This window comes from Colobus angolensis, unplaced genomic scaffold (genome assembly GCF_000951035.1).
Source record: "Colobus angolensis palliatus isolate OR3802 unplaced genomic scaffold, Cang.pa_1.0 Scaffold321, whole genome shotgun sequence".
NCBI lineage: Eukaryota > Metazoa > Chordata > Mammalia > Primates > Cercopithecidae > Colobus > Colobus angolensis.
The window spans coordinates 857,543-884,991 of NW_012116500.1; positions in this window are offsets into that span (position 1 = coordinate 857,543).

A 27,449-nucleotide genomic window follows, 5' to 3' on the forward strand; every position below is an offset into this window, starting at 1 on the left:
GCCCACTAAGCTACCAATGACTTTCTTCACAGAATTGGAAAAAAACTACTTTAAAGTTCGTATGGAACCAAAAAAGGACCTGCAGTGCCAAGGTAATCCTAAGTCAAAAGAACAAAGCTAGAGGCATCATGCTACCTGACTTCCAACTATACTACAAGACTGCAGTAACCAAAACAGCATGGTACTGGTACCAAAACAGAGATATAGACCAATGGAACAGGACAGAGCCCTCAGAAATAATACCATACATCCACAACCATCTGATCTTTGACAAACCTGACAAAAACAAGAAATGGGGAAAGGATTCCCTATTTATTGATCATTTTCTGTGTGTTCAGCACTTATTGGGATACTGGAAAATATGAAGGCTGAAGACTCAATTCTCAAGCAACTTCCAATGTGGTTGTGGATCTAAGTCATGGAATCACACATTCATATGTAGCAAACGAATGATCCAACTCTGTGCTGTCAATATGGATGCCATTAGCCACCTGAGGCTATTGATTAGCTGAAACATAGCTAGTCCAAACTGAGATGTGCTGTAAGTGTAAAATCCACACCAGATTTCAAAAACTTAATATTAGAAATGTAAAATATCACATTAATCATTTTATATTGATTATGAAACTTTGCCATGAAGTCAGAGCCACCCACTTTCTCACAACTCTCCTTCTTTGTATGTGCTGTTCCCCAATCCTAGAATATCTTTCCCATCTCTATTTACCTGGTGAGTTCTTTTTCTCCTTTAAAATTACTTTCTGGGGTCACCGTTTCTGGAAAGGCTTCTGCATCGTTTCCTACTCTAAGCAAGTAACTCTTCCACAGCACCCTGTGTTAGCAACTTCACACTCTGTATGATGAAAACCCATTAATTTTTGTCTTCACATTAGCCTGTGGGCTCAATGCCATGTTTATAAGTCTTTGTATCCCCTGAACCTAGCATGAGTCTGGTATATTATAGGTGGCTGATAGACATTTGCTGAATGAAGGAATACTTTGAGGTTCACAATCTGTTTTAAACAAGTGCTGTAAATTAATGGAGTTAGCTCAAGATAGTAGCATTAAGTGACTGAAAGTCATACCTGATGTAAAACAATTCAGATCAAGTATTTAGCAAAGTACATAGCACACAGTACTCAAAAATATTAATTGTTATTTTTGATGAAGAAAGAAGTCCGTCTTTTTGTGATGCCATCTTAACACTTCTGTTTTTTTTTTTTTTTTACTTGAAAAGGTGGTGGGTTTTTGTTTTTTTGTTTGTGTTTTTTTTGGCTTGAATATTTGTCTAAAACAGAGTGGGATTATCGTAGTAATAAAATATATTATTGTTTCTTTTTTTAAGTTTTAGTTTTGTGGGTACATAGTAGGTTTATATATTTATGGGGTACACAAGATGTTTTGATACAGACACGCAATGCAGAATAATCACATCATAGAGAATGGGGTATCCATCCCCTCAAGCATTTATCCTTTGTGTTACAAACAATCTAATTATATTCTCTCAGTTATTTTTAAATGCACAAATAAATTATTATTGACTATGGTCATCTTGCTGTGCTATCAAACAGTAGGTCTTATTCATTCTAACTATATTTTATTTTATTTTATTTTTTTGAGATAGAGTCTCACTCTGTCACTTAGACTGGAGTGCCTTGGCATGATCTCGGCTCACTGCAACTTCCGCCTCCCTGGTTCAAGCAATACTCCTGTCTTAGCCTCCCTGGTAGTGGGGACTACAGGCACATAGCACCTCACCTGGCTAATTTTCATGTTTTTAGGAGAGATGGGGTCTCACCATATTGGTCAGACTGGTCTCAACTCCTTACCTCAGGTGATCCACTCCTCTTGGCCTCCCAAAGTGCTGGGATTCCAGGCATGAGCCACCGTGCCCAGCCTTTAATTTTTTTGTATCCATTAACCATCCCTACCTCTCCACCTTCCCAGCCTCTGGTAATCATCATTCTACTCTCTATCTCCATAAGTTCAATTTATTATTATTTCTTTCCTCTTCTCCCCAAATATATTAAAGGTACTCATCCTTGTTCACAGCCTATGCGAAACATCTCCGCAAATCTCTCTGGTCACCCTGGCCCTCAGCTGGCTCTGCCTCTTGAATTTCTGTAGCACGTTTGGCCAATGTCATTGCTTGGCACTTAGCTTGCACTACCTTTGGCTCTAGTAATCGTCACATCATGATTATTGATGTGACTGTCTTACATTTTAGATAAAAGGCTCTCTGTGAGTCGTAATGACATCTTTCACACTATTGTATCCTCAGTGACATAGCAGTTTGTATACAGCAAATTCAGTAAATATTTGTTGATTGATTAATTGTCCAGGCTGGAGAATAAACTGTAGTCCTATGAAGTCTAACCATTTAATTGATTCCTAATAAGTAGGTGTATGTATGTATATATATATATGGATGCCATTAGCCACCTGAGGCTATTGATTAGCTGAAATATAGCTAGTCCAAACTGAAATGTGCTGTAAGTGTAAAATCCACACCAGATTTCAAAAACTTAATATTGGAAATGTAAGTTCATACGGAGACTTAGGATTGTCTTGGCAATGAGGGCTCTTTTTTGGTTCCATATGAACTTTAATATATATATATATATATATACACACACTAATGCGTTTATATTCTCACTTTAGTGGCTTGATCAATTTACATGTACTTAATTGGAACATATTATGTAAGCTATATATGAATATAAATATGGAAGTTTGCAAGCAATATCTTTTCTAAATTGTTCTCTTATATCCATACCCTATTAATGCGCAATGATCATTCTGGATTAAAATGGAGCCTTTATTTTTAAAGTAAACATGTCCTTAACAACCGTCTACAGTTGGCCAAATTAGAATATGTCACACTCTACACTTGTGTCTTTGCTGAGCACATGACCTGTGTTTGAAGATGATACCAATGGGGTGAGTCTTTTATGCAGGTGAGACTGAAAAGCATTTACAGTTCCCAGCTGTTGCTTTCACTCTATGCCCAAGTGAGGACTTTCCTTTGGTTTGTGGTTATAACCAAAGAGCGTGGAGACTGTTTGTGGTGCTTTGCCTTATGGACTGCATGCTGCCTGAGCTCTAAATAGCCATCCCATCTCCAATTGCTGCTTGCGAGCCTGGCCAGTCACTTGCTTCTATTGTTTCTTAATATTCTACAGCTCAGCCCCATGGCTTGCAGTCAGGAGGCGGTGTCCTTAGGCCCCTCTCCTTAAAGCTATTTAGACCGAGTAGCATTTAGTGACTGCCTACGCCATGCCAGATAATTTTATAAAATATCATTTCACGACTTCCCTATTTTGCAGATAAGAAAATTAAGGCTCAAAGGGTCTAAATAGCTAAGATAGAGAATAAAGGAGCCAGGATCCCCTGCAGACTCAGTGACTCCCACATACTGCGTTTTTCCTGCTGACCAACACTGACTTGCACTGTACTGGCGTTTCCACCTCCGTTTTATATGAAGGAAACAGTAAAGAAACACAGAATTCATTTTATACACCTGGCTTTTATTTGATGGCATCTATTCAGTGACCAAGTCCAAAATCCAACTTCATGACAGTCTTTCTCCAGCTCCTTCCAGCCCTGGGCTGACAACTTCATCTTAGGCTCTTGTGACTGCTAACCTGAACCATAGCAAAAGCCCCAATCCATCTTCTCTGACACCTGTGGGATCCTCTCACACCAAATCCTGTTTTTGTTTGTTTGTTTGGTTGGTTGGTTGGTTTTGTTTTTCTGAGATGGAGTCTCCCTCTGTCACCCCGGCTGGAGTCCAGTGGCACCATATTGGCTCACTGCAACCTCAGCTCAAGTGATTCTTATGTCTCAGCCTGCTGAATAGCTGGGCTTACAGGTTCTCACCACCATGCCCGGCTAGTTTTTGTATTTTTAGTAGAGATAGGGTTTTGCCATGTTGGCCAGGCTGGTCTTGAACTCCTGACCTCAAGTAATCCACCCGCCTCAGCCTCCCAAAGTGCTGGGATTATAGGTGTGAGCCACCGGGCCTGGCCCCAAGTCAAGTTTTTTAATGGCTCTCCAATGACTGCTGGAAGAAGCCTAGATTTCTTAGGGAAGCTCACCAAGCCCTTTACAATCTCTCTAGTTTTATCCCTGCTGTGGCCTCTTTCATACCCAAATTACCACCCATCAGGGCCCACGTGCAATTGCAAATCTCTGGGTCTTCCTCTACCCTTCCCCTCCATGCGGTGACTCCTAGGTAACCCACAGGATCCATCTCAAGTGTCACCACTTTGTTTTAAAAACTTTTACTAAAATTCGGGGGTACACATGCAGGTTTGTTATTTAGGTCAACTTGTGTTATGGGAATTTGTTGTGCGGATTATCTTGTTACCCAGGTATTAAGCCTAGTACTCAATAGTTATTCCTGATCCTCTGCCTCCTCCTGCCCTCCACCCTCTGATAGGCCTCAGTGTCCATATGTTCTCATCATTTAGCTCCCATTTATAAGTGAGAACATGTGGTACTTGATCCAGCTCCATACATGAGCTCATTCTTTTTTAAACTTTCGTAGTATTTCTTGGTGTATACGTACCACATTTTCTTTATCCAGTCCATTGATAGGCATTTAGATTGATTCTACGTCTTTCTATTGTGAATAGTGCTGCAACGAAGATACAGGTGCATGTGTCTTTATGATGAAATGATTTATATCTAGTCTTCTAATAGCCCTGTGAGAATTAATTGCTCCTTCCTTTGTGACTCTACTCTGTTGTGTTTAGAATTCTATCATAGTACCTGTGATATTTAGGTACACTTTCTTTATTTACTCTGTTTGTGTAAATATCAGAGTCTCTCTTCTCTTTCCTGGGCTTCAAGCTCCTTAAGACATAAATGATGTACATGTCTTCATATAGTCAGTGCCTAGTGGAACACCTGCACTTTAGCTTTTAATAAATGCTTGCTGGAATATTTAATGAACTTTCTCAAAAGTCTCAAAAGACTTTACAAGACAGAAAACAATTCTTCATATCCCAGAGAAAATGCTTTTTGGTGAGATAAAATAAGGCAAAGTCAAAGAAAAAAACAGCATTATTGCATATTTGGTATTTTAAAATTTAGTATTTTTAATTTATTGTGAGGTGAAAGCAGAGAAGGTAAAAAGAAATGTAGGTTGGATGAAGCTTAATTGAGGGGTGATGGGAAGCTCAGGATGATTGAGTTTTCAAGGAAGGGGGAGAAAAATTTGAAGATGAAGAGAAGAATATATGATTTGTCAACCATGATTGATTCTACACAAGAACCATATCATAAAAAGCAGTTACCTTTTTATTAATAATTTTGATCATTTTTACTGTACAGCAAGAAGATACAAAGCTGTCAGTGTTAGGCTTGGCAAGTCCCAGGGAGTGGACTGGGAAGACTGAGTGGGGAAGCAAGAAAGAGAGTACAGGAAGGATATGGAATTAGTGAAATCATTTGAAAATTGATTTTAGAATGTCCTAGAACATAAGGATTATCCCAAAAAATTTTTTTTTCTCTTTCTAGGTAGGTTTTTAAAAAGGAAGAATAAAAGTAGATCTTTCAACAACACTTTTGATCCTCTTTTTTTCTGATATAATCAAGATTTTAGTTAATTTACTATTTACTTTGTAGGAAATCCAGTAACATTTCTACTGCTTTCCAGACTTTCATCTGCTGCATTTGGCTTTCATGAAATATTCTGCAAATTCACTACAATTAACTTAATTAATTGTATTTCATGACTTTGGGTCAGAATGCCAGAATTGCTGTGCCAATTTCATTGTACTCGCAGAAACCTCAAGAGTATATTTCAGATATTGGCTTTCAGACCTTTCTTTCTGAATACGTTGCTATTTACTTACTATGTGCCAAAGCCACCATGTCAATGTAATTGAAAACAAGCAAGAAGGAGACTGGATGGCTCAGATGAATGGAAATGTGATATAGACCCTTCCAGCCACAGCCCACTGGCTGGGATCCAGCCGAGGCTGATGGGGACTAAAAGTAATTACCATCTGATGGCTGGACAATGGTCTGTGTGAAATGAGCTGGTTATCTCAAGTCTAGTTCCTCATGGACAGGTGTTCATATTGCAGTTTCCACCTTCAGTGACAGGAGCCCAGGAACTGAATGAGTCAGAGAGGCCCAAACTACCTTTTCTCTTATTTGAGATTGATGCCTATTTGTGATACAAGGAAACTCAGGCTCCTGCCTTACACTTAAAAATAGATAAGCAGAGAATACAAACGTGAATGTCCAACCAAGCTCATCATTTTTGTTCCATGGGTGTAGAAATTATACACGAAACAAAAACAAATGGTAGGCTTTTTTTAAAAATTTTTTTTCAATTTTTTGCTTGCTATTTAATTAAAATGTTTTCTGTATTACCAAAGGAAAAAGGCAATGTTGGGAAAATGAGAATAAATGACTGTTTTTGAGCACTTTACTAATTTCCCCTGAATCTTTAAAATTCCAATCTTGCCTTAAACACCACTGAAGAATAATAATGGGATCTGACTCCCTACATCTGTTATAAAAATCATAGGAAACAAGCAAATTCAGTATCAATATTATTATCCATTCTGCCAAAGCTGAAGATTATTTCCCTCCTTCATTTAGCAAAAGATTTTCCAAACTTTATAAATATTGTTATGTCTCTCGAATGCATTACCTCACAGGTCTCTTCTGAAAGGTATCCAAATTCTGCATTAAGGCACTTGTGGGGAAAGTAGAAAAAATAAATGGTTTACTTTAAATGGGATTTGGAAAGGGTATGATTACGGTCTGAAATGTATCGCACTGACATAGTAAAACTGAACTTCCTAATGGATTCTTAAATTTTGAGTAAGCATTAAATCCATTTATTGAACTCCTTTCTGTATGTCTAAAAGTTACAATAAATACATATATTTTTTCCCTGATGGACTTTCCGCAGTGAAGGACGTCATACATTAGTCGTACAGGCTGTGCTTGAAGAATGTTGAGAGCCCATAGCTGGATACTAAACCCGAGTGTTAGGAGAGAGTCAAAATATTTTTCTGATTGAACTAACAAGTTTGTGAATAGAGAGAGATTTGCCTAGCACCATAAAGAAGAATTGTTAAAACACACGGGCAAAATGTCCTTCAATAGCTTTACAAATGGATGCTGCCTCTTCGCGCAGTGTTTTTATGTGATCAGGTAACCAGAGCTGAACAGTGTCCAGAAACACATTAGATCTTGCTCTTGCACTTTGGTGGTGCCAGGCAGACAGATATACAGAAGAACACACAATGGCAAAATTCAAACATGAATAGAGAGCTGGATTTTCATTGTTTGTTCACAATACCTCTTGGGTGAAAGGAAGGAAGTAGGCTGTATTGCCTAATAACTCGAAATGCCCCAGAGAAAGAAAAACAGACAGATTCCCATTTTGGTGGTGCAGTAGTTTGTGTGGCCAGCAGTTTCTGGTGATAAGTTTGTCAAGGGCTATTTTGCAGATCCTGTTCAAAGTCTGAAGCCATAAACCATCCATGTAGTCAGTGAATCTGTCTAGCTGTGAGGTATCCAAGGGTATAATTTACAATCTCTGCCAAGGAGACGTCTACATGGGAAAATTTGTTAATTGGCAGCATATGAAAAAGTCCAAGGATGGAAGAATAGTGACAAGCCATTGTTTCTCTGCTTGATGAGTTACATAGGAAAATACATTTTTGAGCTTATAAAAGTTACGTTTGTGCTCTTGGCACAAATTCTGATAGGGATAAATTTACATTTTGGCATTTGGTCAATAAAAGCAATAAAACCAGAGCTTTAAGATAAAGAAGAGTAGAAGTCATGTAGCCTAAAAGCATGCAGACATGCAGATAAAGGCTAACTGATGCTAAGAACTTTAACTGCTGCCTCAGAAGGCTTCGTCCTGGACTGGATGACAGACAGAGCAAAGACCATGTATAAAGACCTTTCAGTAATTATGGCAACTTTATTATTTTCCAGTATTATATTATAGCCAGTTGTATTTATATCTAAATAGCAAAGTTAATTAGTGCTCAAAGGATAACCCCAATCCTAATTTTTATAGTTTGGATTTTCCTCTTCTTCTCCCTCCGCAATGGTTTTGTGACAGAGAGGCTAAGCTACTTTCATCATCTTTTCCGAGGTTTTATTGCTTTAGAGGGTGAGCTAATATGTGCAGTTTAAACAAGGGTACTGATGTTTCTTTGACCCGTAATTGAAATTAATCATCTAAAAATGAATTGCATGCTAATACTGTCTTTATATTCAATGAAGCACATGGTTTTTGGGTAAATGATACCTGCTGAATAATGTGCTAGGTGATAATACACATATATTAAGATATGTAGTATATACAAACATAAAGCACATACAGGACTTTCTAGAATCCTTTTTCAATTTTTAAATATTAACCTCTTAAGAGAAATGAAAAAAAAAAATAAGAGAAACTGTTAGTATCTTTAGATTTCTACCATGCAGCAGCACTTTCTAGGAATGACCTCCGAATTACTTTCTTGCAACCAATAGAGGTTTTATTTTGTTAACTGTATGTATTTCCTTCACCATAAAATCAGAAATAAGAGCAATAGCTTGCGTACTGTTTGTAAGGAGTTGTTTTAAAAATCATTAGTTTGCAGACTTTGTATCCTAATTATATCTTAAGCAACTAATTTTTTTACACGTTCAAGGGCTCTATGGAGATCATTTATATCAATGTTTTGAACTATGTATACACCGAAAACACCAATGTAAAGATGACAGCTGACACACAAGCAATCAAAATGCATGTTGTGTGTGTGTGTGTGTGTACACATAGGATATTGATTTGTTGGGTGCTAAAAGAAACATCATTAATTTGATGGTAGACCCCAGAAAAATGGATTGACTCTACTGTTTCACCTACTAAAAGAAATCTGTTTGATTTGCTCACTTTCTTCCATCGTTTCTATCCTCCTTAAAAATTCTGCTTTAAAAAAAAGAAAGAAAGAAAGAAAAACAGCCTTAAGTGATACTTTGAACAGGAAAAATGAGTGATTCAGTGCCCTGATCATTCTCAGGCAGAAGTCAAATTGAGCTCTTCTGAGGAAAGACATTTCCTTCTGAGGAAAGACATTGTATTATTTTCAAAATGAGTAGGAGTCTTGAATTCTTCTTTAAATTAGCTGTCTTTTAGATATGCCCTCAAAAATACCTTACTTTCCACACACACACACACACACCATATTTCCAGTTTGAAATTGATTTCTTCGACTTACGAACATTTATAAAAATTGTAAGATATTCTGGAATGAAAAAAACTGAGAAATCACTGTTTCTCCATCTTGCACAAGTGCTAGAATGTAAGCGCTAACTTCAGTCCCTTTCTGCAAACTTTGGGCATTCCACCCTCGGAAGCAGGCCTAAAACTTTCATGTAGTTGAGGAGGATGCATCACCCTGATCATATCTTATGGCTTTTGGAAGAACCACCAAATTGATTCAAAATAGATAAAATGAGTCAAAGAGATTCACACACCATCTGAGAAAATCATTGAAGTATGCTGACATTTCAAAACCTTCCAACTCAGAATGGAAAATCCTCTAATAGTGTATGTCTTACTAAAGTGACATCCATGACCATATAAACGTCCCTAGGCATGGCTCTTCCATGAAATTATAACAATTTTTTGATGTAATCAAGAAGGGAAGCATAGAGTGTCCAGTGAAAAACACTGACCCTTTCGTAACCTCATAAAAATAGAGGTCTATTTCTAGTTGGAAACAGAAGTTATTGTGGTATAGTTCCCATATTTTTTTAAAAAAAATCCTATCTTTTAAGGTTTTGCTGTGAACTAACTTCCACAAAGTTGGAAGTTAGTTCTCTGACCTACTTGGCGACCTTCATTCACTTTCCCCTTGACCCCTGCTGCTCCTAGAGTAGGAGGAGCAGGTTTGCTTAACACACAGGTTCAGGTGTGAAGACTCTGAGGAGTTCTTGGTGGATGACTTGGGGTGTGTTTTGCAGGGGAGAGAGCAGTGTGGCTCCTAAGACCAGTCAGGAAAGGGATGGGGTACAGACATCAAGTGTTCCTGAAGGGCGATTCGTTTCAGGTACATAGAATAGCGTGTGCCCATGATGGTCTTAACTGTGGAGAAGCTGGGAGTATGGCTTCAAGCCATTCAGTTTCTGAATCGTTCTTGGGCGTAGACTGCCACAAAATGCACTGCCAAGAAACTGGTGCTTCCAGGAGGTACCAGCAGGCTACCCTCCCTCCAGGTACCGCAAACAATGTGTAGCCCGCTTTCTTAGAAGTCTGATTTAATTGCTATTGCGATTCTGTCTTAAATTTGCCTTGTGATTGGTTCACCTGTGCCCACCCTCGCCATTCTCTCTTGTCCCCTCCGTGTTTCACGTTCCCCTCCCCACCCCCCTTTAGAGGAAACCCACGGAGGATAAGAATCTAGCCTGGTGTTCATAAGCTCTTTTTCTATTGGTGCCAATCTTGAAAAACGAGAACCAGAAACGGCTAGATGAGAACCCAGTGCTCTAGTGAGGAGAGACGTGGGAGCCGGGAGGGGAGGGAAGCCAGATGAAAGTCATACTGCTCAGATGTCTCCCATTTTTCCATATTCAGGAGGGAGCTTTTCGGGCAGAGTAGAAAAGGGGCGATATTGTGATTAGGAAAAAAACCAACAGACAATACCTTCTCATTGAAAGCAGCTTTGTTGTTAGGTGTAATTTAAAAAGCAATCAAACAAATGAATTTACAATGGAATTTCCCCACCTGTTAAGTTGTGTGGATAGATACAGGGGATGGAAACAGGCCAGTAGGCTGGAGTGAGTAGCACTGCATGACAATTAGTGGCTGTGATAGTGTTAAATGAAAATATAACAGAGGCCACCAAAAATGGTAGAAAATGCCATCACTTACTTCATCAAAAGTTGCATAATAAATAAATGAAATGAGATGTGATTAAAGGCAATACCACCAGAGGCTGTCTCTCAGATGCTGCATCTTGTAAAAGACACAGTCATCCTGTAAAAGTTGTAATGTTTATCATTATCATGATATATTTTTTTTTTGAGGCAGAGTCTTGTACTGTCACCTAGGCTGGAGTGTAGTGGCGCGATCTCGGCTCACTGCAAGCTCCACCTCCCAGGTTCACACCATTCTCCTGTCTCAGCCTCAGGAGTAGCTAGGACTACAGGCGCCCGCCACCATGCCCAGCTAATTTTTTTATATTTTTAGTAGAGACAGGGTTTCACCATGTTAGCCAGGATGGTCTCGATCTCCTGACCTTGTGATCTGCCCACCTCGGCCTCCCAAAGTGCTGGCATTACAGGTGTGAGCCACCGCGCCCAGCTATCATGATTTATTATAAAGCAATATATAGCTCTGCTTGTATGATCTGATGTCTGGCCACTGCAAACTTGTTTACAAACCGAGAGGCCCAGGTCCATGCCTACTAACTAGCAGTCTTTGCAAAGGCAGTCTTTTGGGTTTGCTGTATTGTTTTCTTTCTTTTTCTTTTTCTTTTTTTTTTTTGGAGGTGGAGTCTCCCCCTGTCACCCAGGCTGGAGTGCAGCAGTGTAATTATAGCTCAGTACAGTCTCGACCTCCTGGGCTCAAACCATCCTCCCACCTCAGCCTTAAAAGTGGCTGGGACCACAGGCATGGGCCACCATGCTTGGCTAATTTCGTTATTTTTTTGTAGAGATGGGATCTTCCCATATTGTCCAGGCAGTTCCTGAGCTCCTGGGCTCAAGTGATTCTCCAGCTTTGGCCTCCCAAAGTGCTGGTATTACAGGAGTGAGCCGCTGAGTCTGGCCATGTTTGCCATGTTCTTAACGGTTCTATTTCAATTGATATGAAAGGCAGTAAAGGCAGGTGCCCACACAACTGAGAGAATGTATTCAAAACCCAGTTAGGCACTGCTGTAGGAGCTGTTGGCTACTCTGGTCTAATTTTCTCATTATGAATCTGTGTCATTTTCCAGAAGGGTGTTAGACTAAGAAAGATGGAACCAACAATGCTCAACTTTTACTGTGTTTGGTCTGAGAAATTCCAACTGTTTTGATGTCCTCATTAAGCCTTCTGGAAAACTCAAAAGTTTACCAATATGACAACTTCCAACTTCCGGGGAAAAAAAACCACAACAACAAAAAGACTAGTTAAAAAATTTGTTTTTGATGTGGACCTTTTGTGATAAATCCATTTAATAGCATTTAAGATTTTAATTTTTAAGATGCTTTTCTCTTACTTTGATCAAATTGTGCAAAGCAGCATTATTATATTTCTGACTGCGACTAGTACTTGGGATGATTCTGCCTGTTCACATGTAAGGTGATTCAAAGTCTTTTTCTTCCTATTTGTGCATTCGGCTTCTCTGTTTGCTGCTGATGCATCCTAGCTGTCCTCACATTAAAAAAAAATTCATTCCTTATCTTACAGCGGTAAGGACATACATATTGCAATTGACTTCATGGGCCTATGCAGGTACTAAATGGCTTCTAAGCAAAAGGAGAACTTGCCTACAAATTTTTGAAGGCTACCTGAAACACAGTTCCAAGCAACAGGCAGGAGAATACTGTGCTGTCATCTCAGGGCAATTCTGCATTGTGTTTGTGTTGAGATGGCCGATTGGGCTCTTATGCTTGACTCCCCATTTTGGAGGACATTTATCTGCCAGAAGATTAGGATAATGTCTACAAAAGACACAGGCTTCGTATGGCTAAGCATATTCACAAGCAACACATAAAATTGAACAATGCATTCTTTTAGTGAACAGGTATCTTTCTACATTGTGTTAAGCAATCATTTGTTCTGTTATTGTTTCATCAGAGCAATTACTTCCTACGGCAACTCGTACTATAAGGCATCTCAAACAGGACTGTGCATCAGCTTTATTTAAGGAATACAAGAGTAAGCACAATGCGGGAATAACATGGAAAAAGACTGAGAATGGAATGTAAAATACAAAAGGATAGGAAGCCATACATCATCACACAAAGTCACATTATGATGTGGTGGCCTTAGCAGGGACTCCTACAGTGCTACAAGCTGCAGCCAAAAATACCGCAAGAGCTTGAACTTAGAAACTGGCTGTAAAGTTGTCTTGAATGGCCCCAGACACTTTGGCCTTTGTTTATATAAGTCTTTGTTTTCCTCTGACAGTACCAGGAACCTAACATTTTCCTACCGGCGTATATTTCTGTATTCATTGTATTTGCAATGCCACATTACGCTGACTGGTTGACAGGTTGGCTGTGTGAATGAAAGATTCTTTATTGACGATCTTCCTTGTCTTTTTTCTCTGCCTATTAAGTTGAATTAAATTCTATTTTTTCTGGCCAACCCTGTCCAACCTCCCTCTAGGAAGCAGCAGAGAACTGAACTTGGTCTAGGCAACCAGACTGAATTTGTGGTGAATCAGGAATCTTCCTTTAGAACCAGATTGCAATGGTTTGGCTTGAGACAGAGTTCATTGCTACCAATTCCAGCTCTTTTGCAAGCTTGCTGTGTGACTTTTGGGTAAGTCATAACCTTTCTGTTTTTAGTTTCCTGAAAAGTGGAGATAAAGCTGCAGGGCTTTTCATCCATTTACCTCAGAGGAGTTTTGTGAAGGTTAGTTAATTAATTGTCAAGATGTCTGTGCATGGGGTGTGTTAAGGAAATGTCAAAAAAATGGGACAAAGCAGGCAAGGGAGGAAGCAGGAGTGATTATGGAATAATTGCTACTTTTTCAACATCTTCAAATTTCTAGGGCAGTTGTCACGTGAAGTTCCCAAATTTGACCCCTCTAAAAATTTAGACCTCAGGTTGTCTATTTTTGGATTTTCTTCGTTCTGTAGGATTCTTTGAAGAGTCTCCTGGTTCAGTAATTGTCTTTGAACTAAGAAAGTACAGAAAATTTTGGAAGGACTTTTTGGGCAAATAGGAACTTCATTTTTACCATATCTTCAAGGATATATTCTATCAATATTCATGCAAAGGAAAGATGAAACTGTTTTCTTTGGGATTCTGATCGCCTCTGGCCAGGCTAGCAAAGATCGGCAGGCTTGTGGAATTCGGACAATAAAACCTACCACTTCTTGAGCAGTGAATATACTCCCTCTGGGAACTTCACTTATGAAGATGGTGAATGGTGGTTTCTGGTCTCTGACTCCTCTCTCACTGTATGTCCTTGCTGATCAATTTATAACTCTCCAAGAGAGAAGTCATAGCTAGTAACGAGTGTGATCACGGACCTAAGAGGCGTTAACTGGCTCTTAGGGATTCAAACCTGTGAACAGTTCTGACCATATTAGTCTTAGGTTGTGAGCAACTGCACCTGACAATGGGCCTGTGAAACATAATTAAGCATTGATATAAATGACTAAAATGTCATTCGAACTTGATGATTCCTGAAACTCATTATTAGAAGAGAGCAGGGAGTTTCCTGTATGTTTTTGTTTTGAGCACCTAAATATTCACTGAACTGGAGACATACTGGAAGGAGGGAGGAGAGTAGGATAATAGAACTGCTAGAGCAACTGCTTTGATTTTTAGACAGGTTTGATGGAATTAGGAAAAAAAAGAGAAGAAAAAAATGGTTGTGTGTGTGTGTGTGTGTGTGTGTGTGTGTTGGTGGGGGCATGTCCTTTTTGCTTATTTATTTTGCTTACATTTGGACAAATTGGAGGGAAGCATGGAGCAGAAATCTGTCTTCTTTCTAATGTGTAAAAAAATCAAGGACCTCGTGTGGTTCATGGTCGCTACATTGCTCAATGGCCTGAGAACTGGGTTGGAGGGATCATTTCGTTTGATGGCCTGGGAGATTTTAGGCGGCTTCATGCCCACAGTGGGCTAATGGCTTAGCTGTAAATAGAAACTGACTTCTCTTGATACCCAGATTTCCATTTACTAAAAGTGAAAATAGACCAGGCATCGTGGCTCACACCTGTAATCCCAGCACTTTGGGAGGCTGAGGCGGGCAGATCACGAGGTCAGGAGACTGAGACCATCCTGGCCAACATTGTGAAACCCCGTTTCTACTAAAAATACAAAAATTAGCTGGGTATGTTGGTGCGCACCTGTAATCCCAGCGACTCGGGAGGCTGAGGCAGGAGAATCACTTGAACCCTGGAGGTGGAGTTGCAGTGAGCGGAGATCGCTCCACTGCACTCCAGCCTGGCAACAGAGCAATTCCATCTCAAAACAAACAAACAACAACAACACAAAAGTGAAAATGATTTTCTTTACCAAATAGTTGGGGAGAGTAAAGGCAGTTTGTACAAAACGCAGCCTGGTAGATAAACACTGCACATGATCATGTAAGAGTGGCTGATGGACTAGTATTGAATAGTTATGAAACATAAAAGTTAGTGTATTTTTAGATACATGGGGAGCAAAAATAACCCAGACCAATGTTTTCTTCCTTCAACAAATATCGAGGACCTCTTCGTGGCATTTAGAAAGCCTTGCTTCCAGACTTGGCAGTGTGGGCGGAAGGCATCTAGAACTCAACGCTAAAACGAAAATAACAACAACAACACACACACACACACACACACACCATGCTGAGACGCACTTCTTCATGTCACACACATGTTGTGGAAAATGACTGCGGGGGCAGTGAGCTGCGATTGTTGATGTGGGAGTTAGAGCCGCCTGGATCCTGAGGTCCCAGGCAAGAAAGTGGAGGTAACTCAGCCAGAAAGCCACACAGCCTCATCTATTTATAGGTCCTGGTGGTGAAAAAGTAAAACCAGAGTGCAGCTTCTTGTACCTGCTGCTCCCAACTGAAGCTCGCGAAAAACGGATAAGACCTCCTTTTGGTGGCCTTTGTAGTTTTAACCGACGCACATAAAAAAGTGATGACTTAGCGGCAACCCCCCTTCCCGACCCCCTCGAACAGGTGAGGAAGTCAGACAGGCAGCTCCCCGTCCACCAACGTTCAATCTTCTCCTCCTTGGTCCAGAAATGCATCTGTGCAATCCTTGGTCATGTGAAATGCACTGGATTTTTTTTTTCCTTCTTAAAGAAACTTCATGGTACTCCTTTCCTTGGGGGAAATTTGTTATTTACAATCAAGAACTTTCAAATTAATCCCAAATTTATACCAAAGTACTGTGTAAAACATTTATATTTGAGGTATTTTTATCCCTTTTTCCGTCCTCTGGATTGTGTGCAAGATACACACACACACACACACACACACACACACACGGTTGCAAAGTCTTCACCCAAAGACCACAAACAAAACAAAGCTAGTACCAGGGCAGAATCGTGCCTTGTACACAAGGTCTAATTGTTTAGCAGAGGATGCAGCCAGCCCGTTTCTGAGCTCTGCGTGCTTCCTAGCCTCCCTGGATCCCGGGATCTGGACTTGTAAATGTTGCTGGAGAATTCTCTTATGAGAATCACAGACACTAAGCTGTGTGTTCTTCAGGATGTCTGCAGTGACAGCTTATCAGGAACTGTCAGGAACTGTTGACAAGGGCTTACGATGATCTTTGTAAAAAGAAAAATCTCATAAGAGTCAGGACCCTGGGCGGCAGCGGCAGAGGGAGGTGCTGGGGGCGGTGGCATCGCGCCCACACCGCGTGGTCCCCGCGCGCGGCCTGGCTGGCAGCGCCCCAGGCAGCGCGCACGGTAAGCAGGAAGCTGCGGCCGAGCTGAGTCGCTCAAAAGCTACTGGAGCTAATAGATTGTGGTCATGAGGAGAGCGGCAGCATCTCGGTAGTGATGGGAACACTCAAAAGCATCGTCAAAACAGTTGCAGAAACATGCTGAGCTCTGCACTCCTGAGCCCGTGCCTGCTGCAGCCGGCTTGGAGTTTGCTGGTAGCCACTGCAGCCCCAGCCCCGCGTATCCAGCCTGAGGGTGTGATGAGCAAGAGAAATGGGGTGCAAAATGTTGTATCCGCGGAGCTGCTTGCAAAATGGCATTTCTGAAGCCCCTCGTCCGTTCTCTGGTGGTTGGGCAATGCTTGTTTCTCTTCCTGCTGCAACCACCCCCATCTCCACTAGAATTTTTTTCCTTCCTTCCTTCCTTCCCTTCCTTTCCTTCCTTTCCTTCCCTTCCTTCCCTTCCTTCCCTCCCTTCCCCTTTCCTTTCTTTCTCTCTTCTTTCTTTCTTTTCTTTTTCTTTCTTTCTTTCTTTCTTTCTTTCTTTCTTTCTTTCTTTCTTTCTTTCTTTCTTTCTTTCTTTCTTTCTTTCTTCCTTCCTTCCTTCCTTCCTTCCTTCCTTCCTTCCTTCCTTCCTTCCTTCCTTTCTTTCTTTCTTTCTTTCTTTCTTTCTTTCTTTCTTTCTTTCTTTCTTTCTTTCTTTCTTTCCTTCTTTCTTTCCTTTCTCTTCTTTTTCTCTTTCTTTCTCTTTCTTTCCCCCTTCCCTTCCCTTCCCTTTTTATTTTCTTTTCTTTTCTGTGATGTAAAGGCACAGGGTTATAACTTCAGGTTTCTGAAACATTGAAGTATAACGTCCACTAGGGACGTGGCCCCTTCCCGGTGATGGTGTGGCAGGTGCCAGTGAGAATTAGGATGGCACAGGGGAAGGGGCAGGAGTTGATTTACCGCTGCATTATCAGCATTTCTGATTTTCCTCCAGAGTCCAGCCGAGAGTTAGGGAGACCAGAATCGGTTCTGAGGTACTCCTCAGTGCCCTTGGGGGTTGGCTAAGCCCTTCTGAGTATGACACTTCTTTTACATCTTTTATTATTTTTATTATTTATTATTTTATCTTTTAATTGTGAAAATAACACGTTTTATCATTTAACCCATTTTAAGCGTATGGCTCAGTGGCATTAGGTATATTCACATTGTTCAGGGATCTCTTTATAAATATTAGGTTAATGCAAAAGTAATTGTAGTTTTTGCCATTAAAAGTTAACAAAAAGTGTTTAGGTTTTTTTTTGAAAGTCCATAATTCCACTAGAAAATAACCATTATGTAGAATACACATCATTCTGGTGTATATTTTTCTAAGCTTTGTTCTGTGCTTCTTACTAGCACCCCTTCCCCAAATTGGGATCATTTAGCTTTGCAAACTGTTTTCCCCTCCTTCTCCTCCCTTAGATTTTTAACTTGCCCCCGATGGGGTCTCAATGAAGCCACTTCATGTACCTTGTGAACACGATGGCTGGGGAATACTCCTTTCTGTCAATATCTTGTCACTTTCAGACCCTGGCCGTTTGTTGAGTCAACAACTTCAGTGTGCCCAGCTCTCGCGTATCAGGGAAGGAAACAATAATAATAAGAATAAGAATGATAATTCCAATCCTTGACTATACTATGAAGCACATTAGAGCTCAGAAAAGCAGTAGAACTTCTCCCCTCCATTCTCATTCTCACCTTGATCACAGCCCTGAAGATTCTCCAGCAGAAGTAAAGAAGTAATTTTTCCTCCTGATTACAGCTCTGCTATTCAGTAAGGGAGGGTCTGTTTCCACCCTTATCCCCTGAGTACAGAGGAATACAGAAAGTAAAGTAGGGAGATTTTAAATCTTTTTTTGAAAAGAGAAAAAAGACACCCAGCAAGGTGTATGAGTGTATGAATGTGAATTGTTTCATAATTTTTTTTTTTTTTTTTTTTTAAGAGAGTCTCACTGTTTCACCCAGGCTGGAGTGTAGTGGCACGATCTCACCTCACTACAACCTCCACCTCCCGGGCTCAAGTGATTTTCCCACCTCAGCCTCTGGAGTAGCTGGAACTACAGGCACCTGCCACGACACCTGGCTAATTTTTGCATTTTTAGTAGAGATGAGTTTTCGCCATGTTGGCCAGGCTGGTCTTGCACTCCTAACCTCAAGCGATCCACCCACCTTGGCCTCCCAAAGTGCTGGGATTACAGATGTAAACCACTGCACCCAGCCTGAGATTTTAAAATATAGTTAAAATTACTCGAGTCTTTGAAACTCAAGAAGGCCTTAGGGACTCTTGAGTCCAAACTGCTTCAATTTATAAAAAATGGTTGCTGAGGCCCTGAGAGGCCACAGAAAGTCGAGAAGGACAGAGTTGAGTTCACTTCTACTGCAAGGGAATCTTCTTGCTTTCCAAATTCTTTCTGTTAATGAGCGTTCATTGAGCGTTTACTACATGGTGTCCAGCCATTCTATGGTTCTATGTCCTGTGTCTTCAGCGGTGGAAAATGCAGGCAAAATCCCTATCCTAATATAGCTTATCATGTGCCAGACTCTAAGTACCTGATGTGTGTTAGTGCATTTTCGCCTATCAACAGCCCTATCCACATTTTATAAATGGGGAGATTGGGTCCAGGAAGGAAATGTCACAGCTTGGATTCAAATGTGAGAATCTGGCTCAGGGGCTCACACGTTTAATGATGAATATTGCATATGTGCATGTGCATATAGATATGTATTTATTTATTCTCCCAGTGATCTTCTAATACAGTCCTCTTGAAACTGAGCCCCCAGACCCTTCATATTATATTACACTACCTTGGAAAAGACAATCAGCCTGGATAGGGGTAGATATCTTCTGGTGGTCACCTCATATTAGAAATCTACTTCTTGCAGTCCACATCTTTCACTAAATAGATGCATTCTAGCTCTCAGTTCTATCATCACAACTCTAGAAAGCACTTTCATCTACTTTCCTTGAGCCTCAGCACAATTCTTTGAAGCAGATATCATGACCTGTGCTTCACAGACGAACATCTAGGGGCTGAGAAATGTTAGATGACTTCCCCATGTCACTCAGCATAGCTGGAATTCATGCCTGGCACTCTGTCCCCAAGGCCGGAGGCTCACCTTCTGTTAGGATCAGAGGATCAGTTGATTCAAAGAGAAATAAGTTGTCCCTTCCTGGATGAAAGCAAGGTATTACCGACCTGGATGGAGACTGTCAAAGGTTTAACCAGGCAAGGACAGTGGATCACTATCCCATGTGCCAGTTAAGAGCAGATTTCCCAAAACTTTTTCTTATTCCCATTAATTTTTTTAATGTATCCAATTGGAGAAGCAGGAAGATTCCCTGACTTGTAATAGTAACTGGACTGTGTGAGGCATGAATGAAATAAAGCATTCTTCTCAGGGAATGTCTGATTCTCCTACTTTATTCTTTGTTCCTACACAGAAGTAGAGCTTTAGAGAAATGATTTGAGTGTGTCTGGTTGTGCTATCCTACATTAAGCAAATTTGCAGGAAAAATGTGGTAGGTGGCTGAGGTATGAGGATTGCTTGAGGCCAGGAGTTCAAGACCAGCGCCTGGGCAATGTAGCAAGACCCTATCTCTAAAAAAAAAAAAAAAAAAAAAAAAAAAAAACTTAGCTGGCTGTAGTGTTGCATGCCTGTGATCCCAGCTTCCCAGCTACATGAGAGGCTGAGGCGGGAGGATCCCTTGAGCCCAGGAGTTGGAGACAGCAGTGAGCTGTGATTGTGCCACTGTACTCCAGCCTGGGTGACAGCCTGCCCACCTCTCCAAAAACCAATGTGGTAGGAAAGTGATGAGATTAGGCTCCAAGTTAACACTCCATTAAGGTAAGGTATAAGCAGCCATTGACTTCCTAGAAACATATTTGTTGACTTCTGTAAAAACCAGGTGTGAACACCTTTTCCCTTCTCCTTCCCTCTCTCCCTCTCCTCTTTCTTTGTTTCATATATGTGTATATATGCAAATATGAGACATGATATAAATTGTAAATATATGAAATACATATATATTTACAATGCTATATGTGTGTATATATACATATGTAGAATATATATGTGTGTATATATGTATATAGATCTTTGTACCTATTTTATTGAGTAAGAAAATATAATTGAAATTTGAATAGCTTTTTGGTCACTGAACTATTTCTATCTCTTGCATGTATGAAAAATGACAAAATGGAACCACAAATCTTTTATCCTAAAATTATATCACAGCCTGTCTGGGGAGGCTGAGAGGGCCTGTTTTTTTTTTTTTTTTTTTTTTTAATCATTGGTGGAACTGCTCTGGAAATGATGTGTAGCTGACATATAACCTCATTCCAGCAATGGGGAGGGGAGGCACAAGGGAAAAACTAACCTTCAGTCTCCAGGCTGATGTGATCTGCATTCTCTTATTTCTGTAAGGTGCTTCCCAGTGTTGACTTTTAGTTACAGTGCGCGTGTAGCAATAGTTCCACCTGTGATCTCGCGGCAGAAAAGCATACCTCTTTGAGAACCATCTAGAACACTTCACAGCAACAAGAGCTATGACCTTTGACATTAAATAAACAGGACTAAACAAACCTCTCCTTGAGCGAGTATGACCTCAGATTTCTTTCTGTACCCTTCAAACGAATCTGAGCCAAGTTCTCAAAGCATGAGTGCCCCACAGATACCTTCAAACAGTCTTTGTTGTTTTGTTTATTGCACTCATTACTAGTGTAAGTCATTTAATTTTTTACTTTGAAAAAATGTTGGTTAAAAAATCACCTAACATGAGATCGACCCCCTAATACATTTTTAAATGTGCACTACAGTATTGTTCACAATAAGCACTGCATTGTACAGCAGATCTCTAGAACTTTCTCATCTGGCATAACTGAAACTTTACACCCATTAAATAACAACTCTCCTTTCCCCCACCCCCAAACCCTGGCAGCCACCACTCCATTCTCTGCTTCTATGAGTTTGACTGCTTTAGATACCTCATGGAAAGCAATATGGAGGTGCCCCCCAAAATTAAAAATAGAACCACGAGATCATCCAGCAGTCCCACTTCTGCATATTTCTCCAGCACAAGTAATCTGACGTCTGTGTTAAGAGTCCCCTGGAAAAGCCTGTTTACTTTCAGCAGATTTGGAATGACCTTTGGGCGGGGTGATGAGTCCATTTGCAGGGAGGTAAACAATTTCACTGCTTGAACTCTAAGAAGTGAAACCTCGTTTAAATTACTTTATGAGCATTTTCCCTTAATGGAAAGGGAAAGTGCTATTTCAACATGAACGCATTAAAACTCAACAAATTACAGAGGGGAAAATAATGAAACAATGGTGGGGGCATGAGTTCTCACTTGGGAAAAATAAACTAGAAATCACATTTTATAGACTTGTAATATTTTCAGTACCATTCAACAATGATTTCAATAGGTCCTCTACGGGTTTATAAGAAATACCAGCTGAGATGATATCAACATGTTAAGAATCATACAACACATCTATTTTTAGGAGTCAATGGTCCACAGCTTGATCACTCCAAGGTATGAGAGGTGCATTCCTGTCTCTGCTTTAAAAATTTATGTAAGAAGAAGAACAACAACAATAACAAATACTCCTTCTTCTTCTTCCTTTGAAGAGAAAAAGGTCTGACTTCCATTTGTGAAAGTAGAAGAGAAAGACATTCTGTTTTCCCTTCTTTGACAGTTTTCCACAGATGAAAACGTAATATGCACCTTAACCTGAACACCTGTGTGGCCATCAGCACATTTATGTTCATTGCTTTTACATCTTTGCTTCTTAGGGGTGTTGTGTCAGAAAGAGAGACTTGACTTTTACTGGTGTTTTCCATTTGTAAGTTTTCTCTTTAATTTCCTTAGAGTCATTTTCAGAGTCATGAATTACTATTCGACCCTTTCATGTTCATCTGCCACCCTCTGTTTAGAACATACATCTTCTCAGTAGCACATCACAGTTTCTGGCCTGAGTTTTAGTCCAAGTCTGCTGCTAACTAGCTGTGTGGCTTGAGACAAGTGACTTCATTTTTCTGGGTCTCTGTTTTCTCATCTCTGAACTATGGGCGTTAGGCTAGAAAGACAACACCTAAGTTCCTTTGAAATCTAAAAATTGTTACAATGTTGTGAGGCCTGGTGTCCATTGCAGGCTGGGGACTGGCCCCGGTACCACGGACGCGGTATCACAAGATTTTATTTCAACAACTGGACCCCATGGGTAAGTTTGCTAGAGAAAAAGGGAGAGGGAGAGATGGATGCATTTCTTGAGAGAAGTCAATTTTAACCCAATGTTGTAGACAGTATTTTCACATGGTTGCTTAAGGCAAGTGCTCTCCATCTTGTTTGTCATGTGTGTGTGTGTGTGTATGTATGTGTGTATGTGTATATATATGTGTGTGTGTGTGTGTATATATATATATATATATACATATATATTTATATTTGAGATGGAGTTTTGCTCTTGTTGCCCAGGCTGGAGTGCAATGGCACAATCTCGGCTCACTGCAACTTCTGCTCCCGGGGTTCAAGCGATTCTCTGGCCTCAGCCTCCCAAGTAGCTGGGATTACAGGCATGCACCACCATGCCTGGCTAATTTTGTATTTTTTTTTATTTTTATTTTTTCTTGAGGCGGAGTCTCGCTCTGTCACCCGGACTGGAGTGCAGTGGCCGATCTCAGCTCACTGCAAGCTCCGCCTCCTGAGTTTACGCCATTCTCCTGCCTCAGCCTCCCGAGTAGCTGGGACTACAGGCGCCCGCCACCTCGCCCGGCTAGTTTTTGTATTTTTAGTAGAGACGGGGTTTCACCGTGATAGTCAGGATGGTCTTGATCTCCTGACCTCGTGATCCGCCCGTCTCGGCCTCCCAAAGTGCTGGGATTACAGGCTTGAGCCACCGCGCCCGGCCTAATTTTGTATTTTTAGTAGAGACGGGATTTCTCATTGTCGGTCAGGCTGGTCTCGAACTACTGACCTCAGGCGATCCACCCGCCTCAGTCTCCCAAAGTGCTGGGATTACAGGCATGAGCCACCATGCCTACTATAATTTTATAAAGGTAGCAATCAATCTTGTTCAACTCTAGATCTGTCCAAAAATATGTTGAAGAAGAAATCCCTCACTGTTAGAGAGCATTTGAAATTCCTCTCCGTAATTAGAAGGTGCTCACAGATACGGCAAATTATAACATCTGGAGATGTTCCCCCATAATTTCTGAGCCCCATAGTGGCCATCATCACTCTTAAGTGGTAAGAATGGGGAGTTCAAATGATGGTTGGTAATTTTTGACTTGTATCAATAAAGTCTCAGCTGTTTTCCTTAAAAACCCACAGAAGACCTGTAGTTCACCTTTATTTGGAGGTGAGGGAGAGAGGGTAGCAATGGGAGGAGGATGACAATTCTGTTTCATCATTAAATTTTAGTTTATTAAAATGTCGTATCAATTGTTTCATAATCTGTGAAAGTGAATGCCAGGTATGACGCACTGGGTAGAGTCAGGTTAGTATTTGGGAGATGATCGGCTAGAATTCAGTTCATAGACTCTTCTGTTAAAAAGTAGATAATGTCAAGGGGTACAATGAAGTTTGATTAATTCCTGAGTCCTAAGCAGAGCCTGCCTGGTCGCACATTATTAAAGTGGAAGCTTAGAGGGCTTCTAGATGCCACTGGTTTGACATTTCTTTGGGATGGGAAGATGTGATTAAATCCAGGCATTATAACTCTGTTTGAAAGGTGTAGCAACATGGCATAGTGGAAAAAATGTGGGCTCTTGCTCTGATTTTGGGATATAATGAATGAATCCCACCTTCTATCTTCTCTTTGTAAAATGAATATACTGTTTACCATACAAGGTGTTGTGAGAATTAAATTATAAATGTATGTAACTGCTCAAGATATGTTATACCCTTCCACTCTCCTTTTAAGAGGAAAGGTGGATTGGGTAAAAATCTATAGACTAGAAATTGGGCAATTGGATATTCTAATTTTGCCTCTGCTAATCAATTTATTTGAAACCCCCATTCTCCAGTGTTTCAGTAGAAACTCAGATAGGAAGGCAGATTGGTATCACTCTAATATTCATAAATTAATGTCACTGGCCTCAAATGGGCTGTTTCAGCTCTGTCATCCCATTATGTTTCTTGGGTCAGTTCATTCTCCCACTTTTCATAATACTATTTCAAATACTTTCTACTCTTAGAACCTCTGATCAATCTTCCTCCCTCTGCCCCATCCCATCCTAGTTCTTCTATGCCAACGAATGACCTTGACTCTATCCCAAAAAATGACCTTGATATGATAAATAAAATAAACAGACGGGAACTTCTTCAACTTCTCAGTATCCAAACATGAATTTTTTTTTTTTTAATCTATACCTATTATTTCTTCCTTCTCTTCTGGACAATAAAGCTTTCCTTTCTCCCAGCTAAAACCAGTCTCCTCATCTTTGGTTTGCATCCCGTCCCCTCCCACTTTCTTAAGAAACTTACATTATTGATGATCCCTTCTTTCCCCTACATATTCAACATCCTTCTCTTTAATAAGATCTTCCTGTTGGCATTTAATTATACTTACTTCTCTCAAGGTTTCAAAGGCCTCCTCCTGAACCTCTCCTTCATTTCTCTCCTTCTCTTCCAGTTGCTGTCTTTAAAGTGTTCTTTATATTCAGTGGCCACATTTCCTCACCTACTCACTCAACCAAATCCCATGGCTCTGCTGAGTTAGCTTTCTTAGAGTTACCAGAGATCTCCATGTTGCTAAAGCCAATAGTCATTTTTTTTCTGTTATCTCTTCTTGAATATTGTAAAGACACTTCTGGCTCAACATGTCTAAAACTGAACCCAGAATCTTCTCCTTGAATCCTGATTTTCTTTTGCCCCAAACTGCTTCTTGTTCTTAGAATTTGTTTGTTAGGCTGTTCTTGCATTGCTATAAAGAAACACCTGAGACTGGGTAATTTATAAAGAGAGGAAGTTTATTTGGTCCATTATTCTGCAGGATGTACAGAAAGCATGGTGCTGACATCTGCTAGGCTTCTGGGGAGGCCTCAGGGAGTTTTCAAGTACGGCAGAAGGTGAAGGGGGAGCAGACACTTCACATGAGCAGACTAGGAGCAAGAGAGAGAGACAGGAAGGTGCTACACACTTTTAAACAACCAGGTCTCATAAGAACTCTTTTAAGCAACTACATCTCTTAAGAACTCACTTGCTATTGCAAAGACATCACCAAGCCATGAGGGATCCACCCCTATAATCCAAATACCTCCCACTAGTTTCATCTCCAACACTGAGGATTACAACTCAGCATGAGATTTAGGTGGGGACAAATATCCAAACTATGTCAGCACCAGTTGCTCTTAATTCTTCTCTCTTTCTGAGCTTTCCATGCGTAGTGCAATATTGTGTCCTCTTGCTTTCATTTTCCATGTATCTCTTGGATCCATCCACTCCTTCCCATGTCTACAAGCCTTCTTATAATCCAGTCTTCTCTATCACAGACCATTGCAGTGTTTCCTTAACTGAGCTCCATGCACTCTCCAACCTACTCTCAACAGTGGAGCCAAAGTGATCTTTCTGAAATATAAATTCCATCGTGATGCCCTCTTGCTGAAAATACAATAGCTTTTCATTGTTCTTAGCATACAGGATCATGCTGTTTCTGCTGTCTGAAATGCTCTTGTCTCTTTAGGCAACTTTAAATGGATTCTTTAAGATATGACTTCACATATTACTTTGCTGAGTCACTCTGGACTCCCCAAATCAAAGTTGGTGATAACTGCTTTTGTCACTAAGGTGATTTCATGTCCGTGTGATTATCAGATTTATTTAGAAAAACATCATTTCTTGCCAGCATGGTTCATGTGTCTTTGCCTTATGACTGAATCTCTCTATGAGAAAATAAATAAATGAATGAATAACATATTTTATGAAAACTATATACATTCTTAGGACAAAGACAGAAAAAAAGAGATTAGAAGCAACTTCTTAGGACTGTTTGATCAGAATGCAGACATTTTCCTCTCCATTGGTGGAGACAGCTAGCTGTCTGCTACACATTCATGTCCCTCTTTGATAATTTGGAGTGATTGCTGAGAAGCTGTTGCCTTGCAAGAGACCGTATCTCCCGACTCCCTAGCACTGAAGTGTGCCACGTGATTAGCTGTTGCCAGTGAGATGTGAGTGGAAGTTAACATGTTTAATTTCTAGGACAAAGATTTTAGGAAGCAGCTGTGTCTTTTTCCCTTTTAACAGCTGGAAGTAGAGGACTCTGGGACCCTAGAGGATGGTGGAGGCACAAAATAGAAGCAATGCAAACCTCTGAATTACCACAAGGAAGAGAGATGACCACTAACCAGTGATTCTCACATTGACTATTACACGAACACGAGTTGATCAGCAATTACAGGGAGAGGGGTGGTAAATATGGCCCTCCACCTGTTTTTGTAAAGCGTTTGTTATATGTGGCTGCTTTTGCTGTGTAACAGCAGAGTTCAGTAGTTGCAACAGAGACTGTACAGCCCTCAGTGATGAAAATTGTACTATCTTGTCCTTTACCAAAAAAATTAGTCAACACCTTGTCAACTATTATGCTAAGAACTGTAATTTTTAGCATAATTGGGGCTTAATTGCTGTAGCAATGAGCATTACCCTAACTAGCATACCTCCTTAAGTATAAGTATTATACTTAGCGGTGTCCATTCACTAATCGATGTGTTCTCTCAGCATGTATTTATTGAACATTTAATATGTTCTTGATACTGAGAATATTAAGGTGAATGAGACGTGGTTCCTGCTTTTAAGAAACCTAGAGTTTTGGTAGGGAGATCAATGTATCTATTGGCTATTAAAA